The sequence below is a fragment of the Monodelphis domestica genome, chromosome 3 (genome assembly GCF_027887165.1).
Source record: "Monodelphis domestica isolate mMonDom1 chromosome 3, mMonDom1.pri, whole genome shotgun sequence".
In the NCBI taxonomy this organism is placed as follows: Eukaryota; Metazoa; Chordata; class Mammalia; order Didelphimorphia; family Didelphidae; genus Monodelphis; species Monodelphis domestica.
In genome coordinates, this window is record NC_077229.1 from 320,282,015 (window position 1) to 320,303,379 (window position 21,365).

The 21,365-nt window shown below is 34.7% G+C and overlaps 1 protein-coding gene across 10 annotated transcripts in view; it reads left to right on the top strand.

Annotated features, from left to right (window-relative positions):
• Nucleotides 1-21,365, top strand: part of SULF1 (sulfatase 1) — a 201,558-nt gene that overhangs the window by 55,682 nt on the left and 124,511 nt on the right. Inside the window, exon 1 of one of the 10 annotated variants that reach the window (XM_056824044.1) lies at nt 8,900-9,090. The exons of the other annotated variants lie outside the window; for them this stretch is intronic. The gene's annotated coding sequence lies outside the window, so the exon portion shown is untranslated. Of the gene's footprint in view, nt 1-8,899; nt 9,091-21,365 lie in introns of those variants that run through there. 10 annotated transcript variants of the gene reach the window in all.

Consider the following 21,365-nt stretch of genomic DNA (forward strand, 5'->3'; position numbering starts at 1 on the left):
TGGAACCAATACACAATATTGATTCCAAAATGGAAGGAAAGGATATATATATATATATTTCAGTTTGCATGCCATTTGGAGTAAAGGATAGAGAACTGGTCTCCAAGTCAGGAACACAGATCTTGATTCAGGTGCCTACTCTATCACAAATTCTTTTGATCCTGAAGAGCTCATTTAATTTCTCAATGACCCCAGGCAGGTCTCTAAAACAGAGTTCTTAACCTGGGATCAGGGTTATACTGGCAAATGCTTAGCAACCTTTTCTGGGGAAAACAAAACTGTTAGTTCAACACACTTTTAAGTTGAATCTGAATTTTTAACATTTCCTCCATCACTTTCTTAAAGTCTAAAGAATCAACAAAATAGTAAATTGAGAACTGATCCGAATATTGCTGTATGACCTTTAACAAGCCTCCCTGAGCCTCATTTTTCCATCTCTATAATAGTACCTGGCATGCCACATTGATTTTGGGAAGATAAAATGGGATAATAAGATTGGATAGAACTTGGAAGATGGGAGAGATAAAAGCTTTTTCACATAATAGATTGTGATATTTCATTGACAAAAAATGGAAGTTTAAGATATTGAATGATGATTGTTTGTTGTCATCATGCTGTGTTTTTTCCAAAGAACTCATTTTTTCTCTCCTCCCCTCCCCCTTCACTAGTCTACTGACTGCTGCCAGTAAACTGATCTAAATGTGTCCTTTTGATTTTTGGCAAAAACTCAAAAATGTCTTGCAAGGAAAGAACTCTATAGAATCAATAGGATTACAACTATGTATTCAGACCATTAAAAATGTCCTGATAATGAAATACCTTTTTCTGGCTTAGGGATTCAAAGCAGAATTGGGGAAGGGAGGGGACAAGGAATCAGCATGTACTCTCCACATGAATGGTTGTTGGACTTCAGTAAAGTCCAGAATGCAATTAATCTCTGGCATTAGAAAGTAGATGTCTAACTTTAACTCACCAGGCTATAATGCTACTGCATTTCATGCTTTGTTTGCTGGTTCCTACTCTGAGGGAGACAGATTAAGAAAAAGCCCTCATCTGGAGCCCCCTTACTGAGTCCCAAGGTATGGAGTCCTTTTTCACTTCTCACTGCCTGTGCACGACAAGAATGCCTTCGTCATAGGGAAATAATCACTCTTCTTCATTCTTTTTCTACCTTGTTCCGTCTTCTAGAGACTTTTTTATTGAATGCCAGGTAAACTATAAAGTTATTAGCCTATGGATGCTGCAACATATATTCTGGGAGAAAGGAGAGAAACCTTACTTACAACTTTTTATTTGCAAGGATATCTTGATCTTTATGCCTACTCCAACCTGTCTTTATTTGTAGGGTACTGAATCTATTAATGATACATACAGTATGTGGACAACTATTTGTTGAATACACATAGCTAAATAAAGCAGAAATCCATACTAGTTGTTTAAAAATTGTAACAAGTTGTTGTTTTCTGATAAATAATGTAAACATAAACTTATCTCAGTGCCTAAGACTATATCGATGAATCTTTGGCACATGTGGTGGAAAGGACTGCCTCCTTCCCCCTCTCCACATGTGCCTGAGGACATTCCTTACATCATCTTCCCCTGTGCCCAGCAGCACAATGGGAGTACTTCCTCCCTCCCCTGTCTGGGATAAGGCAGGGTACTCTCATGGACTATGAGGGTTGTAGTTTGGACACTTGGTCTCTAAAAGGTTCACCATCACTGACCTAGGACTTACTAAGAATATAGTAAATGTTCTGTCTTCATCTATGTATCTGTTGAATTGGCTAGAAGAAGAACAAAGTTCATCAGGGCTGTTTATGCCATATATATTTTATTATTAAGAATTTTTACTCCAACTTCAAAAAATTGTTTGATTTGCCTCACAGAGTTAATCTACATTAAAAGAGGACAATTAAAAATACAACTGAATCAACAACAAGTAAAAAAAAAGTGATAGGGAAATAGTAGACTTGGACTTGATGATATCTTGGCAATGAAGGATCACAGTGGTTATAGCATTGGGCTTGGAGGTAAGAAGACTTGAGTTTATGGTCTCAAACACCTTTAGTTTTGTGGCATGTCAGAGTCTCTCTCTATTTCAATTCCTCATCTGTAAAAGGAAGGCACCTATTCTCCACACTTGTTATAAAGATAAAATGAGGTAACATTTGTAAAGCACTTTGCAAACATCAAAGTGCTAAATAGGTGTTATTATTATTATTACACTTAAGTTCCCTAAATCTTAATATCCTGTGTTACAAAACCACTAGGATGAATTAGTTACTCTCCAAAGTTCTTGTCACTAAGACAAAAAGGGAAATATGATTATATTCAATTGATAGTTTCTTGTTATCTTATAGAAGGAAGCATACAATGCATTTGGAGAAACTTGGTCTTGTTATAGGAGTAATTTGTTTTCATTGTTGTTCAGTTGTTTTTCAGCAATCTCTGACTCTTCATGACCCCATCTGGAGTTTTCTTGGCAAAGATACTAGAGTAGTTTGCCATTTTCTTGTGTAGCTTATTTTATAAATGAGGAAAATGAGGCAAACAGAATTTATTGACTTGCCCAGGGCCACATAACTAGTTAAGTGCCTGCAGTTCAATTTGAATTTAGGTCTTTCTCACTCCAGGCATAGCATTCTATCCACTGAACCACCTACTTGCCCACAGGAATAATTTATCATAGGGCATGAGGATTATATAATGGGGAAGGGTATGGTTTTGCAAAAGAGATTCTACATGTGTCTCAATACCTTTCTCTTATAAATGATGGTTTTGCATTGTGTTTAATACTTTTTGAGCATTTGAAATGTATCTGGCAGTGTAGTGAATATGCCTGTTGGATCTCCTGTACAAGCAATTGATGAGGTGCTGAGACACAATGGCCCATCCAATTTTGGTGACATGGACCTATCTGAATCATCTTTATCTCATTACAAAAGTTACCAATAAAAGCTGGCCCCATCTTGCACTTCAATGTGTTGCCACATTGACATACTTTCAATAAATTTCTTTTAGTTTTTGTTTGTTTCTTTATCAGAGTAAAAACTCAAGGAATGATTAATCTATAAATAAGAATCCTTGGTGACATATTGAACTGGTTTTCATGTGTAATAATAGATATTTTTTATTTAATTTTAAATTATTTTGTTAAATTTTTCCATTTACATTTTTTAAACCATTACCTTCTAAGAATCAACACTAGTATTGATTTCAAAGCAGAAGAGCAATAAGAGCTAGGCAGTGGCGGTTAAGTGACTTGTCCAGGGTCACACAGTCCCATTTATATTTTAATCTACGTCTGGTAGTCTAGGGACATTTATCATGACACATCCACCCACATATAGTTTTTGTAAAAATATAATATATAGCATAGTGCTTGGTACATAGCAGGTACTTAATAACCGCAGTGCACATATGATAACTTTCAAAATTCCTCTCATGAATTCCATTAGGATTTTTTGTGGGGGGAGGTTGATAGGCACTGGAAAAAGAATGTAGTTCAAGTTTTTGCAATAACAGCAAATAAAATGGAATAGTTACTGAGTTCTGGAGCTAAGTTTCAGATAAAAGACTAGATAATGAGATATTTGTATACTATTCCCACTGTCTCTCCTATTTCTTTCTCTCTGCCTCTCTCCTTCCCCCAATATCCCCTTGGTAAACATGAAATGTGTGCTTAGCAAACCATCCACAAAAAGATCAATATCTATTAGAATACACATACATAGACATCACAGTTTGGTTGCACTAATTTTTTTCCCTGGAAGGCAAGGAAACTGTTTCTAGGATGTGATTGGCCCAGGGTGCTATAACTCAAACCTTTTAGCAGTTGACCCAACTTCCCTGTGCCTGGACTGTGTTGGATTGAATTCCTAGTCACCCAAAGACTAAGCTGTCCCAAATAGTCAGAGTACTTCAGACTTGGCAGATGTCCCAAGGCTGGAAGAATCACCACCCTGTCTTGCTGAACAGAAGACTTCTTTTGTAGAGCAACAAGGAGAAATTTCTACATCTGCCTAGCTAAGGGTATCTTTTTGGGCATCCTTTCTATGGTAAGATCAAGTAAAACTCCTTTTGTTAGCTCTTTGAAGTTCTATTCCTCCAGATTGCCCTGTTACTCAATTGATAGTGACCAGGATGGCGCTAGTGAATTTAAAAGAAGCAGGAATTGCTGAGGTTTGCTAGCTACTTGGTTTAAGTTTTAGTTGTGTGTCTATCCAGAAAACATTCATACTTCAAACTGAGTTCTTTTATATTACTTGTCATTGTTTTCATGTTTTCACAGACAACTCTCTAAACTTGTGCAAACCACTTAATCTCCCTGAGCCTCAGTTTCCTTATATGAAAAAGAAGCATATAAAACTAAATTATCTTTATGCTCTCTTCCTTTTAAGTTTCAGAAGAGCTATCAATTTTCTTGGGTGAAAGGGTTTTCTATCAGATGTGCCATATATTAATGAAGCCACAATTCTGGATCAAGAAATCTATAATCCTGTTTATCTAGGGAACTATCCAGAACCCTTAAATAGTAGCTTCAGCTGCCCTATGGGAATATACCTCTTCTTTCGAAGAGTCACCAGAAAGGATCTTAAAAATAAATCTCAAGAACATTGGGTAAAAGTATTTGCCTCTGAAGGATTGAAGATGATAAAACAGAGGTAAATGCTTTTGGCAGCACATATATTTAGGTGAAAAACCTCCACAGGTCCAATAATATCCTCCTTGAATGGTTAGCATTGTCAATATTCCACCTGTGACAGGAAGAGGTGGAGAAAGAGCTATAAAGAATAAATTATATTGATGGAGAGGTTGATGGGTTTGCTTAGCTACGCCAGTTCCAAGATAGAAGTGAATGCCCCATTCAAGTGCAAGGCTCCCCCAAACTCCCAACTTCACACACACACATACACACAAATTGCCTGAATAAGGATAATATCGAATGGGAATGTGAGAGGAACTAATCCCCTTAACACCTCACAGGCAACTTCCCATAGAAAACATCTTCACCAAACAAATTACATTTAAATGTCTTCCTGGGTATGTTTCATCTTTTCATTTAGGATTTTTAATAACACATTTTGTTGCTATATTTAAGAAAACTTAAAACAAATGGGATTAAATCTCAAAGATTTTATTTTTAAAAACTAAATGTATGTGTCTTTTATCCTCAAGACAGAGAACCTGTCTACTGAAACAATAAGACCAGATCATGAACAAAACAGCCAAACTAACCACACTTTAACTAGCCAAAATATATAGGAAACACCTTTTCCCTTCTCACTGTTCCCCACTCCCCACCCAAGCCATATTCTTTCCATCAAAAAGAAAAATCAAAATTGTCAACATACTCCTGAAGTTGGGGAAAAATAGGATTTGGAGGAAGAGAGAAAGGGGAGGGTAATTAATGGAGAGAGGGGAAAGAGGAAGAGAAGAGGACAGAAGAAAGAGTGGATGGAAAGAAAATAGAAATGGGAGAGAAATTAAAGAGAGAAAATAGAGGGGGGAAAGAAAGAGGGAAGGACAAGAAGAGACAGGGAAGAGGAAGGGAGAGGAAGAAAAGAGGAGAGAGGAGAGCAGGAAAGGGTTGGGGGAAAGAGGAGAGAAAAAAGAGGAAAAAGAGGAGAGAGAATTTGAATGGGATCATGTATGGGATCAAGAAACAAAAATAGGATAAAGTCATCTTTCATTCACTTTCAATTCAACAACCATTTTTTCTTTTTATTATGAACCTGACAAACACTAAGGAGCATGAGCATTTCCATATGCAAAGAATATATAAAAAGAGGATTGTATATTAAATCATAAATCTTTTTTCATCCAGCTTGTTTTTTTAAGTATACAATAAATTTAACATAGAAGTCCCAACTGTGCCTTGCTTGTCTCTGTTCCCTTACTAACTCTGATCTGCTCTCTTCTGTGTTTTTATAAAATGTTAAATAATTTCATTGAATTTCTTTTCATCCTTTTTTGGAGGGACATAACTGTTACTGCCTCATAAGATGCACCTCCCTCCAAAAAACTGTTAAATAGAAACAAGCAAGGAATATCTTTTTGTTGAAAGATGTCTCCTCTAGTCAGGAGAAAAGAAAGAGAAAAGAGTCACCTGGAAATTTTAATATAACAAAAAAATAATAAATAGATTTTAACTTTTTTAAAAGAAATTTTTAAAAAAACATGTATTAAGCATAATGTAAGGTGAAATAGAGAGCAGAGTGTTGGACTTAAAGAAAGGAGGGCCTGAATTCAGACAATGTCTCAACACTTAGCCATGACACAAGAGGTTGCCCTTTTTGCATTTCATGGGTACCAAGTTAGCACACAGGTTATCTATTATCTCTTCCTCTCACTACTAACTGGCTTGCTTCCTTTTCTTATCACATGTTCTCATGCCCTTCATTCCACTTCATAAGTATGTCTTCTTTGAAGTAAATGTGATTTTTAAAATACAAACATCTCTCCAAAGAGGTAGATTACAACTCATCCTAACCTTTACAGGTATAATTCTTACCCATGTTCTTCCATAAATCCTTCATATAGAAACCACCCAACATGCTGGATGCCATTTTCAGGAGCTTTCAACATTGGCTCTCTCTTACTCTTTCTACTTGTTTTACACAAGTATTCACTGATAATCTGTAGCTTATTCAAATTCACCAGGTGCCTCCCATTGCCCTTTAGTAGAACCACAACTTTTATTTTTGGGAAATGTGGTATTCCATGACTCAGAGTTAGTAAGCATCACTAGAAGAAGAGTGATGCTAAAAAAGATGGGCCTTTGTTTTAGAGAGAAACTTAAAATTTATTAATAAGTTCCAGATTTGGAAAAATTACATGATGCTTTTAATCATCTCAAACACTGCAAGTCAAAGATCTTCCTTTTCAATTTAAATGTTCTCCCAGTGATTCTCCATGGTTTTGAATCTTAGAACACAAAATCTCCAAGGAATCAAAGTTGCAAAGGACCTACAAAGCAGTGGACAGGTGTGTGTTGGCATAAATTTGCTATAGCAAATGTTGACCACTCATGACCTGTGCTTTACATATCAGTATAATTGCTTAGGCTTAAAATGATTATATTTCAAGAATCAAAGCCTACATAGAACAGAAGCTAGGCATTTTTTAAAAGGAGCCTCTGAGCTACAGAGCAGCTTGGGACGATTAAAGGCATCAAGGAACTTTTTTAATGAGATTCAACCTCCTCTCTTCATTTTTTTTCAACTTTTGAGCCCAGTTTGTCCATTTATAGTGCTTGTTCCAAATACACATGCTGATATGCTAACTCAACAAATTAGCGATCTAACTGCAGAACATAGGGCACTAGATTTTTTAAAAATCTATTTAGGTATCCTGGAAGACTCCTCAGGCTAATCTGCTTTGAAAAGTCATGGATCTCATTAAAGAAGCCCCATACTGTTCTGGGGCTTGATACAATCAGCAGAATATCATCTCTCGAGCACATCATCATCTAGAGGGATTTATTTTTTCATTTGGATCTGGTACAAGGCATCTGCCATGACAATAGTGACAATCACTGGCAAGTATTCTGTTCCATATTATATATCTTACTTGATAATAATAGTCAACAGATCATCAAATGGATTTATTTCTGTGGTTGTTTTTCTTTTATAAATAAAAAAACTCATGCTCTTTACATATATATGAGAATCCTTGGATTATTTAACTTGGGTTTTGTTTCTTTGAGTCAATACATTTAAATTTTTTTAATTAGTTAATTTGTTTGTTACATTAAAATAATCAGTTAACTTCCTCTCTTCCCTCTCCTAATTAGTGAAGGCATCATTTAACAAATATATATACACATATATATGTATATATATATGTATATATATATAAATAATGCTGTCTTTATTTCTGTTTATCAGCTTTTTTCTAGAAGTCGACATGCACAGATCATTCTTCAAACATGTGTTCTTGGTTCTTCTTGTTTCACTCTTCATAATTTCATGTATGTGTTTCCATGTTTTTCCAAAATTAACTTGATCATCATTTCTTACTGTGAAGTAGTATTGCATTCCAATCATATATCACAATGTGTTTAGCTATTCCCTAATTGATGGGCATCCCTTCAGTCTCCAGTTCTTTGCCACCACAGAGAGTTTTTATAAATATTTTAGCAAACCATAAGCCCAGGCAGTCTAGTAATCTGTTACCTCTCAGTCAATTGTGTATTCTATTGATAAGATTTGCTTTAGAGAATCATTTGTGAAAGAGGGAACAAGCATAATGCTATAGCTCAAAGAATAGTTCATGGTCCATTGTGGCTGAAACATAGATTTCATGTAAGGCTATAGTATGAAACTAAAGTATAGAACTCAAAAGATAGAAGGGAATAAAAATATAGTAAGGCAGAAAAGAAAGTTTAAAAAGACCTATATTACTTTAAGAGAAGCATAGTTTCCAGGAATAAGGAGACAATGCTATAAATTGTCCAGGTCCTACACATCTAGAGATATGTTCAGTTCTAGCTACCATATTTGGGGAAGGATGTTGGTAAACAGAGAGTATCTAGTAGAGAGCAAGAAGGATGGTAAAGGATCTTGAGTTCATGCCATCTGAGGATCAGTTGAAGGAGCTGGAGATGTTTAATTTGGAGAAAAGGAGACTTAAGGGTTATAGAAAAGCTGCCTTCAAGTATCTAAAAGGCTGTCACCTGAAAGGAGGATTAGATTTGATCTTTTTAGGGGCAGCTAGGAAGTTTAGTAGATAGAGATTTGAGGTCCTTGGTTTAAGGACACTTTTTATTTGGCTGACCTTGGCAAGTAACTTAATCCCAATTGCTTAGCCCTTACCTCTCTTCTGCCTTGGAACCACTACTTAGCATTGATTCTAAGAGAGATGGTAAGGGCTAAAAAATTGTTCCTTTTGACCCTAGAGAGAAGAAATAGAAGCAATAGATTGGAGACAAATCCAGGATTGATGTCAGGAAAAACATCTTAACCATTATTGCTGTCAAATATTGGAAAAGGTTGCCTTGGAAGGTGGTGGGATTTCATCATTTGAGATTTTCAAGCAAAGTTTGCATCATCCTTTGTTAAGTGTGTGTATAGAAGATATATTTTTCAGGTATGGGTTGAATTTAGATGATCACTAAGGACCTTTCTAACTCTTAATTCTATAACTCCTTCAACAATGTGATAGTAATAGGAAAGACTCTTTTGATTCATTTTTAATGAAGGAGGTAATGGTCCCACTTTACTGTGCCCTATTCAGAAAAAAAATCTGGATTTTTGTGTTCATTTCAGGGTGCCACATGTTAGGAAAGACATTGATAGGGTAGGAGGTATCCAGAGGGGGAAAAACTGGTGAAGGGTCTTAAGATCATGTCATATGCCAATTGATTGAAGGAAACTGGGATATTTATCCTAGAGAAGGCTTAAAAAGGAGAAATGGTAGCTCATTTCAAGCATTTGAAGATTGTATATTTGCTTGTACTCAAATGGTACAATTGGGCATACTGGGAAGTTGCAAGTTTAGGTTTAATGGCAAGAAGAGCTACTTAATAATTAGAGTTATCCCAAAGTAGAATATGCTTCTGTAAGATATTTAGTGCTCTTCCCAGTAGAAATCTTCACAGAAAAGCTGGTTGACCATTTGTGAGGTATTTTGCAGAGAAGAAATTTGTTAAGGTATATACATAGAAAACCATTACAGTACCTTTACCAAAAAAAAAAAAAACCCACAGGGACAGAGAAGGACACAAGTGAAATAACTGAACAACAAAATGGGTTTGGGCCAGATTGCTTCCCTTCAGATAGGTCATTAAGGGCATTAAGTGCCAGGTTAGGGAGTTTGTATTTTATAGGCAATGGGGAATTACTGGTGGTTTTTGAAAAAGGGAGTAACATGGCCAAACCTTTGCCTTGTGAATAGTATTTTGGCAACTGTGACTAGAGAGGCTAGAAACTAGAAACAAAGAGACCGATTAAGAGTTAATTATAATAATCCAGCCAAGATACAATGAAGACTTGAATTATGGTGGTTACTGTGTTAGTAGAGAGAGTTCAGATGCAAACAAGTTGTGGAAGAATAATCAGTAAGATTTTCATTGTGTTCTTCTTTGAATTTCTCAACTTCTTCAGCAACAGATGTTGGCACATGAGCTGTAATTATGTTCATGGTGGTTTCTCACTTAAGTTCATCAGAACTCTGCAAGAAAAGATGACCAAAAGTCCTCTGGAATGCCATTTCTTTTCTTGTCTTTGAGCATACAATAAAACTAACTCTCCTAACTTCCTTATTCGTTCAAAGAAGGAAATGTGCATCATCCTTTTTCTTTACAAATTCTACCTATCTTCCAGCTTTGTTTATTATGAGAATATCAATATAGATGTGATTAATATAAAGTCAATTCATTGATCACTGGGAAAAGATCTAATATCTAGGCTTCCAGTTTTCTAAATAGCATTCTTAGTTTCTATCTACCCTTATGGCTCTTTAATTCTTATTTATTGTGAAAGTAGAATAAGGTCATACAGAAATTGAAGGCCATTTTTCAAATTCATGGTTTTCTATAGCTGAGGGATATATCTGGTCTCCCCATTCTTGGATCACAGACTCAGTTTGTTACTAGGAGCATATTCAATTACTTTTCTGAACATTAGGAGCTTACCAGACTGACTTTTCAGTAGGCATGGTATTTTAGAGCCCAGGTTGATCTCCATGCCGCTGGATAACTGAATAGAACTTTAGAAAAACAACTGCAAGCATGCAATTGACATTCATTAAAGGATTTGAAAACTGTAAGTAACCTTTATATTATAAAGATTGGTTTGGCAGCAAAGTGAAATTGGGCACCAACTCTTAAAGAGTTAGTTCCTATTTTATAAGAGAGGGAGATCAGAGTGTTTTTAGGTAAGAATTGTGACCTTTCTGGCGAAAGACACATTATCCTCAAAGAGTCCTAAGGAAAAAAAAGCACAAAACATTAAACCCCTAAAATGGTAGAGTTTATACAGTACATGCAATTTCCTGCAATTTTTAATTTAACTTTCCATTATGTTTGTTCCTATGCAAGTATTCCTCCCTTCCTCCCAGCTATAGATTAAGTGCATATATGCACTGTGGGGATATAGTATTTGTTAAAATGAATAAGGCAAGTAGATGGTGATAGTTCTTCATATCCTTATAGTAAAATGATAGCATAAGGAATATTTGGTAGTTCAAAATGAAGCTGGAAATATGTATATATACATGCATGTAAATTTATTTATATAAACATGCATGTATGTGCATGTATACACACATCCTGGAACTATACTAAAATTATCTTAGCCTATTGTTAGTTGACATTTTAAAATTATGACTCAGGTCATGGAATATTACATTAGCTTATTAGATTTATCAGGCAAATCAATTCAGTGAATTGATAGTAAGATCCTAAGGAAGGATTGTGTCTTTGCTTTCAGAGTTATTCAAGTATAAATTCTTAGTACTTTGGGTGCTTAACTAGAAGTTTGAAAAGGCAATGAAAACAAATAGGATGAAGTTCAATAAATACAAGTTCGGGGTAGAAAATGAAACTGTACAAATACAATATGACAAGTTAGCATTGGTAGAAAAAGATCTGATGATCATAGTAATCTAATACAAGCCTAATTAGGAATGTGACATCCATCTTCATCACAGTGAAAAGGCATGAATTCAAGTAGTTTGATTAAAAGAAGCATTGATAGATCATTTCTCTACAACAAATGTTAGCCCAGCCTTTATTTAGGTGTTTTAATAAACTGGGAAAACCATAACTGAAAGGTGGCATGTAAAGATTTGGAAGAACACAAAAAAAATCTGTGAAAAAATGAAAAAGAACCCCTTATAAGGAAAGAAACCTAATAGAATTGTGTCCATTTAGTTATAAACAAAAAGAAGGAAGATAATTTAATTATATTCTACCAGTGAAGTACAGAAATGGAACTGTGAAAGGTGATGTGCAACTTTTCTTTTTCTGTTGGGCGGATAAAATAGAATAAGCTTAGTGTACCCTTAAACTCTGTATTCATTGACACACCTGCTGAGTTTGTTTGTAATGAATCCCATAAAATGCATTTTGTAAATATTGGGTATTCTGGGTATATCCACCACCTCTGCCATGATACTGTAACATTGTCAAGGGCAAAGTACAATTTCTTTTAATTCAAAAAAAATCTTTCCATGAAGCCTCATATAACTCTCTGAACTAAAGTGTTTTGTGTTAAATGTCTAAGATTTTTGTCCATTGTTGGAAAAATCTTCTTTACTGTGTTACAATATTATCTTTTCTCGAAATTGCAACAAAAGGAGTCTATTGTTAGCAGGCAAGAGGGATGTATGTGCTCCTTAGGTTTCTTTGAGACCTGTGAATCCATAAACACATTCACAGGAGTGCTGAAGAGGTGAGAACAAAATTCTTCAAAGGTAGCATAAGAATACACAAACCTTAATACATCATTAGAGTTTGGATTGACAACATTTTGGCAGACAGACATCTCTGGCCCTTTTTACCCTCAGGATGTACTCAAGCCACAGTAATTTGTTGTTTCTTCTTTTACAGTGAAATAAATATGAGACTGCTTCAAGCTGATGTACAACCTTATAGAGGAAGAAAACCATTTTTAAAATAAGTGGTCTGATCTTGTTTTATTGCAATTGTAAACCAAGTATCTTAGTAGTAAGAAATACTATGGACTCTGAAAAGGGCTGTTGTAAATGATCATATAAACTTTATTTTCTTTTCATAGGTTTGCCCCTTCTTGTCTCCTTATGCATTGGAAAAACATTACTAAATCAGTCTTATCTATATAGTCTGATGATTTCATTATAGATTTTTTTTCCATTCAGTAACAGTATTTTAAAGGCCTCAAAGGTTAATTGGCCAGAACTTGCTCCCAAATTTCATTAAACTATTATAGATAATTTTTCTGCTATGGGTAGCAAAAAAAGTTTTACAAAATTTCTTGAAAAGTGCCTTTTTGGTCTATATTTACTAAAAAATATTATAGACATTCCACAAATATCCACATAATTATTTAAAATGTCACTGCTTTATTTGAAATTGCAGATTTAGATCTAGAATGAAACTTGAAAGCCATTTACTCTTCTTCATTTTACATATTAAAAAAAAAACCAAGGTCCAGAAAGATCTGAAATGATTTGTCCATAATTGTACAGGTAGTTAGCAATAGAGCTAAAATTCAAATCCAGATCTTCTAACCTTAAATCTGTCCCTCTCTTCCCTATATATCCAGAGCTGCTTATATGCCATTTAACTATCCTTTCTGTCTGTCTGTCTGTCTGTCTGTCTCTCTCTCTCTCTCTCTCCCTCTGTCATGCATGCATGTAGAAAGTAAATCTTATTTTTGCTTTAGAATTAAGTGAATAATACAGACTTTCCAAGCATAAGGAAAGAAAGTACATGTACATCAAGAATATCATCAGTGAATGTATTAAATTAGAAAGAGACATGTTTTCTCCAGTGATAATCTACTATGGACATTTTGATATCATAATTGACTAAAAGATGTAGATAATATAAGATTATTGCAATTTGTGTTTGTTACTTATGCAAATGCATTTTATTTGGTAATTTGGAATGCTGCTTTAAAAGATCTCTTCCAACAAGCTATTTCCTAACCACACACCAACATTTTTCAAGATTCCTTAAAGGAGGTACTGGCTAAGAGACAGAAAGGAGGATCAGTGGAATAGACTTGGGGCAAATGACCTCAGCAAGACAGTCTATGATAAACCCAAAGATCCCAGTTTGGGGGACCAAAACCCACTCTTTGATAAAAACTTCTGGGAAAATTGGAAGACAGTACCAGAGAGATTAGGTTTGGATCAACACCTCACACCCTACACCAAGATAAATTCAAAATGGGTGAGTGACTTGAACATAAAGAAGGAAACTATAAGTAAATTAGGCAAACACAGAATAGTATACATGTCAGACCTTTGGGAAGGGAAAGACTTTAAAACCAAGCAAGACTTAGAAAGAGTCACAAAATGTAAAATCAATAATTTTGATTACAACAAATTAAAAAGGTTTTGTACAAACAAAACTAATGTGTCCAAAATTAGAAGGGAAGCAACAAATTGGGAAACAATCTTCATTACAAAAACCTCTGACAAAGATCTAATTACTCAAATTTATAAAGAGCTAAACCAGTTGTACAAAAAAAATCAAGCCATTCTCCAATTGACAAATGGGCAAGGGATATGAATAGGCAATTTTCAGTTAAAGAAATCAAAACTATTAATAAGCACATGAAAAAGTGTTCTAAATTTCTTATAATCAGAGAAATGCAAATCAAAAAAACTCTGAGGTATCACCTCACACCTAGCAGATTGGCTAACATGACAGCAAAGGAAAGTAATGAATGTTGGAGGGGATGTGGCAAAGTGGGGACATTAATTCATTGCTGTTGGAGTTGTGATCCAACCATTCTGGAGGGCAATTTGGCACTATGCCCAAAGGGTGATAAAAGACTGTCTGCCCTTTGATTCAGCCATAGCACTGCTGGGTTTGTACCCCAAAGAGATCATAAGGAAAAAGACATGTACAAAAATATTCATAGCTGCGCTCTTTGTGATGGCCAAAAATTGGAAAATGTCCTTCAATTGGGGAATGGCTGAACAAATTGTGGTATATATTGGTGATGAATAATAAAGTGGAAGAATTCCAAGGGGACTGGAACAACCCCCAGGAATTGATACAGAGTTAGAGGAGCAGAACCAGGAAAACATTGTACACAGAGATTGATACACTGTGGTACAATCAAATGTAATGGACTTCTCCATTAGTGGCAATGCAGTGATCCTGAACAATTTGGAGGAAGATATGAGAAAAACCACTATCCACATCCAGAGGAAACACAGTGGGAGTAAAAACACCAAAGAAAAACAACTGCTTGAATACATGGGTCAAAGGCATATGGTTGGGGATGTAGACTCTAAATGAACATCCTAGTGTAAACAACAACATGGAAATAGGTTATGATCATGGACACAAGTAATACCCAATGCAAGAAGAGTGCATGGAGGGGAGGGAGGGAAATAATGTGATTATTGTAACCAAGGAATAATGTTCTAACTTGACTAAATAAACTCATTCAAATGGGGAAAAAGATTCCTTAAAGGATAACTATGCATCCTTAAAATGGATCCCTAGTTATACTCATTAGCAGTACATATAAGAAAGAACATCAGGAGTGACTGCAAATTAGTTATTAACTATGAAAGACCAAGGAAGATTATAAGGAAAGTTAAAATATATATATATATATATATGAAAAGGGGCAATGTTTGGAAAATTCTAGAATCTTGTGGCTCAAAAAGACTTCAAAGTATATCACTAGATGGATCTGAACATCTTAAAATATCTTCTACAAAGGGATATATAGAATCTCCTTGAAGATCTCCAATAATGATGAACTCATGCTCTGTTAATTAGTCATGAATTAAGGAGTGTTGATTGTCACCTCAAGAGAAAGACCACAAAATTGTAAAAGAACAATTTCTTGTCATGAATCTAAAAAAAAGAGAAAATTCAAAAATATTTCAACATTTTGCCCTGATCAATAATAAAGAGTGACTGATCTTTCCATTCATGTTTGCTATCAATTAATAGCAGTAATATACTTGTATAGTCACTTAAACATCATTGAATAAAATCCAGTTAAGATGACATTGACTAAACCTGAAGACAGAGTACATTAGGAAATGCAATTACTGTCAAAATGATTTTTAAAAACAGATTTGGCAGTGAAAATATGTAATATTTTCATATTTTCACCTGTATTTTGTATTTCATAACTATCTGCTACCCATTTATAGGCAATGTATGGATCTGTGATGAAAGGAAAATTGAAATAATGGAGGGGAAAACAAAGATCAAACTGGCAAAATGCTCTATAAATTTTATGATGGAAGCCAAAAAAATGAAAATTTTACAATAGCTATATCATCAGAGGCTGATGGAAAGAACCATCAAAGTAATGGGGAAAAAATAGAAGTAAGTATTTTTTGAGAAAACCAAATAGCCCCCTGATTTTCAAAGTTGGAATCCTACTGGTATTAGCAGGAGATGCTTAGATAATTTTGGTACCATAGAATAAAGTCCATAGTTTTAATTAAGTACAAAGTAAGAACTTGCCATAGAATGATAGAGTAAGTTATAATACTCTGAAGTATTTCACTTACCTCAACCCACTTCCATGAAACTGATAAAAACAAAAAATGTTAAATATCCTTATACCATTTTAGACTGTATAAGGTTCTCAATGTATTTGAAACCCATTCATTTTTATTTCTTTCAATCAAACACCTAAAAGCAGTCTCATTTCTTAAAATACATGTGTGTGTGCACATACACATATTTATTATGCTTTTGTTCCTTTATACTTGTAAGAAATCTGCCATCTGGAGAGAAATAGAAGAGTAGTAATGTTTGAAGAATACAAATCTGTTCATCACTTTGTGTTGGGGGTTGGAGAGGAAATGGGAGAGGAGACAGATTGGTTTCCTCAGGAGGAAAGTAATTTTTTTCTCGTGGATTTATAAAGGATCTGGATAAAACACCCCATCACCAACAACACCATCAGACATACATTTCCACAATGCAATTTTAAAAAAAATTTGTCCTTGAAGACAAGAATATTTTTCCTGTTCAAATCATTTAAATGACCTGTTTCTTTCCAGCTTTCTTTCCTTCCCAATTCCTCTTTAAAGCCAATTCTTCAGCCTTTCTCTAGTCAAAAAGCTATCCCAGACCCTGTGCTCTTTGCCCTCTGTAACCTCTGGCACATTGCCTCTTGACCTTAAAAAAATGAGAAGTCCAGAGTCTTTGCTCAGCCACCTGCTTCCCTTCTGGTTCCTTCCCCCTCCTTGAATTCAAATAGAGCAACAATAGTCTACAATATGCTAATGACTGGAGTGACTGGAAATCCCAGAAGTCTTCAGTTGTTATGAGATTATAAGTGTAGAAATGAGTCTGAATACCAATTCAAAAGCCCCAAAGGTCAGTTAGCCCAACCTTCTGTCCAACACTTGAGAACAAATCTTGATTTTTTTGAAACTTTTGGGTGGGTAGTATGCTTTGCTTGTCCTTTATAGGTAAACTGATAAACTAATCTTAGACCACCTCACCTCAAAACTTAGAATTTTAGGAACATGTTAGTAAAATTATTTAAAAAATAATTTTGCCTTATAACCATATTAAATGAGAAAGGGTGTGGTTTAGATTTCTTTATTTTTTCACTTTTCATTTTTATTTAATTAATTTCAAATATTTTCCCATGGTTGCAAGATTCATGTTCTTTCCCTCTCCTTCTCCCTAGCCCCTCCCAAAGCTAACTAGCAATTCCACTGATTTTTACATGTATCACTGTTCAAAACCTATTTCCATAATATTAATATTTGCAATAGAGTGATCATTTAAAGTCAACATCCCCAATCATATCCCCATCAAGTGATGTGATTGATCATACATTTTTCTTCTGTTTCTACTTCCACAGCTCTTTCTCTGGATGTGGATAGTGTTCTTTCCCATAAGTCCCTCAGAATTGTCCTGGATCACTGCATTTCTGCTAGTAGAAAAATCCATTATGTTTGATTGCACCACAGTGTGTCAGTCTCTGTGGACAATGTTCTCCTGGTTCTACTCCTTTTGCTCTGCATCAATTCTTGGAGGTCGTTCCAGTTCACATGGAATTCCTCCAGTTCATCATTCCTTTGAGCACAATAGTATTCCATCACCATCAGATAAGTGGTTTAGACTTCTGAATGTGATAGTGATGAAGAGGGCAGGGCTATTTGAATTATTGGAGTACCAATAACTTATTTGCAGCTGGAAATATCAACATCCCAAACAGATGACAGCTATTCTCCTAGATAACACTTCATGATTTGTTTCATATTTAGAATATTTCTTTCAAGTCAGTAAACTGCATGGTCAATTCAGTGAATAGCCATATGGAATACTCTCATGTCCATTTGTATCAACCAAACCTTTCCAGAATTCCTCTTCATCTCTTCCCTACCCTTCCATGATGCCCTCTGAAACCCCTATTATATTATCAAACTTCTCTTCATATTAATTCTGTAGCCCCCTAATTCTTTTATATACTTAGTAGTTATTCATATATATATATATGAACATATATATATATATATATATATATATATATATATATATATATATATATATATATATATATATATATATATATATACTGTTTCCCCAACAAGAGAATGTGAGTTCCTGAAAGCAGGGATTTTCAGTTTGTATTTGTATCTCTACTGCCTGGCACAGTCTGAAACAAAGTGGTGCTTTAATAAATCTTTGTTGAATTGGACTTTAAATTCTTAGTGCAAGTGAAAGAAAGATTAAATGTAGGAGAAGGTAAAAATATATTGGGGTAAAATATATATTTTTTAAAATAAAAAATAAAGTGTGAAAATGTGTGATAGGAACTTAAAAGTTGCTATGCAGTCATAAGAGGAAGAGAGAACTTCCTGCTGGAGGGATCTGTCATGACTTCTAGGAGGAACTGCCATTAGAGCTGGGCTGTGAAGGATGGGGAGGATTTCCAATAGGCCGTGATAGAGATAGGGCTGAAGGAATCCCAGCTGCTTATTTTCTCTACTTCTTGCTGGCAAAAGTATAAGGTTTAGGTCAATGTTGTGTAAAAATGTTACCTCCTCTATATTTTAGGATCTTTGACAAATAGAAGTAATAAGAATAATCTATATATTGTACTTAACTTTTGTGTTAGCATAGTGCAATGAACAAAATGCTGAACTTTGCCACTTGAGTTTTGGCTCCTGGGACCTGAGGTCAAATTGCAGCTCTTCAATATACTGTCTTTTAGAAGATTTTTGGGAAATCATTTTAGCTTCTCTGGGTCTCAGTTTCTTTATCTATTTGCTACTTATCACATTCAATCCTTCTAATTTATATGTGTATATAACATATATTGGAATACAAACTATTTGAATTCAGGGACTATTCTTTTTCACCCCTGTTTCCTCAAAACCTAGTACACCACATGAGTGCATGATAAATATTTACTGAATTAAATTAAGATACCATTTTAATTGTGTTATCCTTTACTTTTTACACTTAGAATCAGTTAAAAGTTGTTGGATTTTTGACATGGATTTTTGGACAAGGAATATGATTTATCTTTGTAGAGATTTCTCTCTATCAATTTATAGCCTTAGAGAATTACCAGGAACACTAAAAAGAAGTCACTTGCATAAAGTCAGAGGCATGTCTTAAGATGGGTTTTCATGACCCTAAAGTCAAATTCCAAAAGTTCACAAATAATGAGGTCCCTTTTTCAAAGTAAGGGAAGAAGAATAGTAAAATCAAGCCCTCTACTCATTTACTAACCTCTAAACTAAGAAGGCATGCCCTATCATGAAGGGAGAAATGAAAAGGTCTCTTTCAGATTGTGTCCTGTAGAATTTGTATAAAAGGCCAAACTAGGAAGCATGACATTTAGTGGGACTTCTCCAAGTTATTTTTACTTTATGCACAAGGTGTGAAAATAGGCTTAAAATATAACCAGTCTTTCTTTATGTCATTATACTCTCCTAGAACTCTCCTCCCCTGAGCCAAATTCTCCTCATTCTTCAAAATCCTAATTGTGATGTTGTTCAAAGAACTCTAGTTTGTATATCCAGAGAACTTGGTTTAAAGTTCCACATCTGCCACTTTCTAACCATGGTAACCACATCTCTCCTTCTCCATAAATATTAGGTTCCTTATCAGTAGAAGTAGAAAAATAATTCCCATAGTACCCAACTTCCAGAGCTTTCTTGAGCATGAACTGAGATTATGCACAGAATGTACTTTGGTGAACATATATATTATTAAAAATTCACTTCATTCAGTAGTACAGTGATCAAAAGTTGTCAGAATTATAATTCTTGTAACTCGACAGGATTTTCCCCCCACAAAACTACTTTTGAAACATAGCTGTGTCACCTTATAATCAACAAGGTTTTTAAAGTTCCTCTGTATAAACCAATGACACTATTTGTTTTCCTTGATCTTTTTGTACAGCAATTCTGCCAGGAAAACTAGCCATTACCTCTATGATAATAAAATAAAACTACCAGAAATGGGGGTGGGGTGAATGTGGAAAGGGAAGTGGGAGTTTGGGAAGCTTTCCTGATGTCATAGTTCAAATCCTTGATACCAGTTATTGCTCCTCAACTGAAAGTTGAGGTTTCAGTTGCTAGCATGTAACCTGTGGTGTGAAAATTGCTAGCTATCCTGAAATTCTGAAAAGGGCATATTAGTGGTTAAGAAACAAATCTAAATATTGAGGAAATCATTGCCTAGACTTTCGCTAACACTCCAATAGCAAGTTATCAAATGTTTTCCATTAGATAAGCAGAGTACCCACTCAGACAGAAATATCCTCAATCACTCCCATGACCTCAAACTCTACCATTTCCAAACGGAAGCTTCTTATATTAGGGTGTGGGGAAGAGCAAAAAGGGTGGTTTTATTTGTGGACTTACTAGCATCTCCACAGACAGAAGCACAAGAAAGCTTTATTATGCTTTATTGAAAATAAAAATAATTTTAAATATTTCGAAAAACTTCAATCCTCAAAACTTAGCAGAAAAATGAATACAATGTTTTCATTAACACTATAGAAACCATGGTTTTATGAAAGGTTTACAGATCTGTTTTTCCTCAACAAAACACTTTCTTGATTTTAGTGATTGTTTTAAAAGAAAATTCAGGTCCTAATTAGAAAATCTTTAAACCTTTTATTGCTTCATGAAATCAGAAGGTACTTTCTGGGAACTTTATTCTCATCATTCTTATTGTCTACTATTGTCATTGTTATTATTGTTACCATGGCATCTATACCTAGACATGCTGAGTCAATGAGATTCTGAAAACTGTGATTACCTACAATTTCAACCCATAGTTCTCATGGATTTATTATTTTTAATTCAATTGTATTTGTTTCAATTTCAAATTCTCTCCCTTCTATCTTTCCCTTACTGTCTATTTAGAAAGCAAGAAAATTACCAATTACAAATGTTTATAGTCAAACAAAGGAAGTGCTCACATTAGCTCACATTTGATATTAATATGATATTCTTAAATTAAGTAAAATTGAGGGTTTTCAAAATGATTAAATGATTTAACAGTCATCTCCCTATTATTTAGTTATTTTTTTATACTTACCTTCTGCCTTAAAATTAATACTAAGTATAAATTCTAAGGCAGAAGAGCAGTAAGGGCTGGCAATTGGTGTTAGTTAAGTAACTTGATTCGGATCAGACAGCTAGGAAGTATCTGAGGTTTGATTGAATCCAGGACCTCCTGGAGGTCTCCA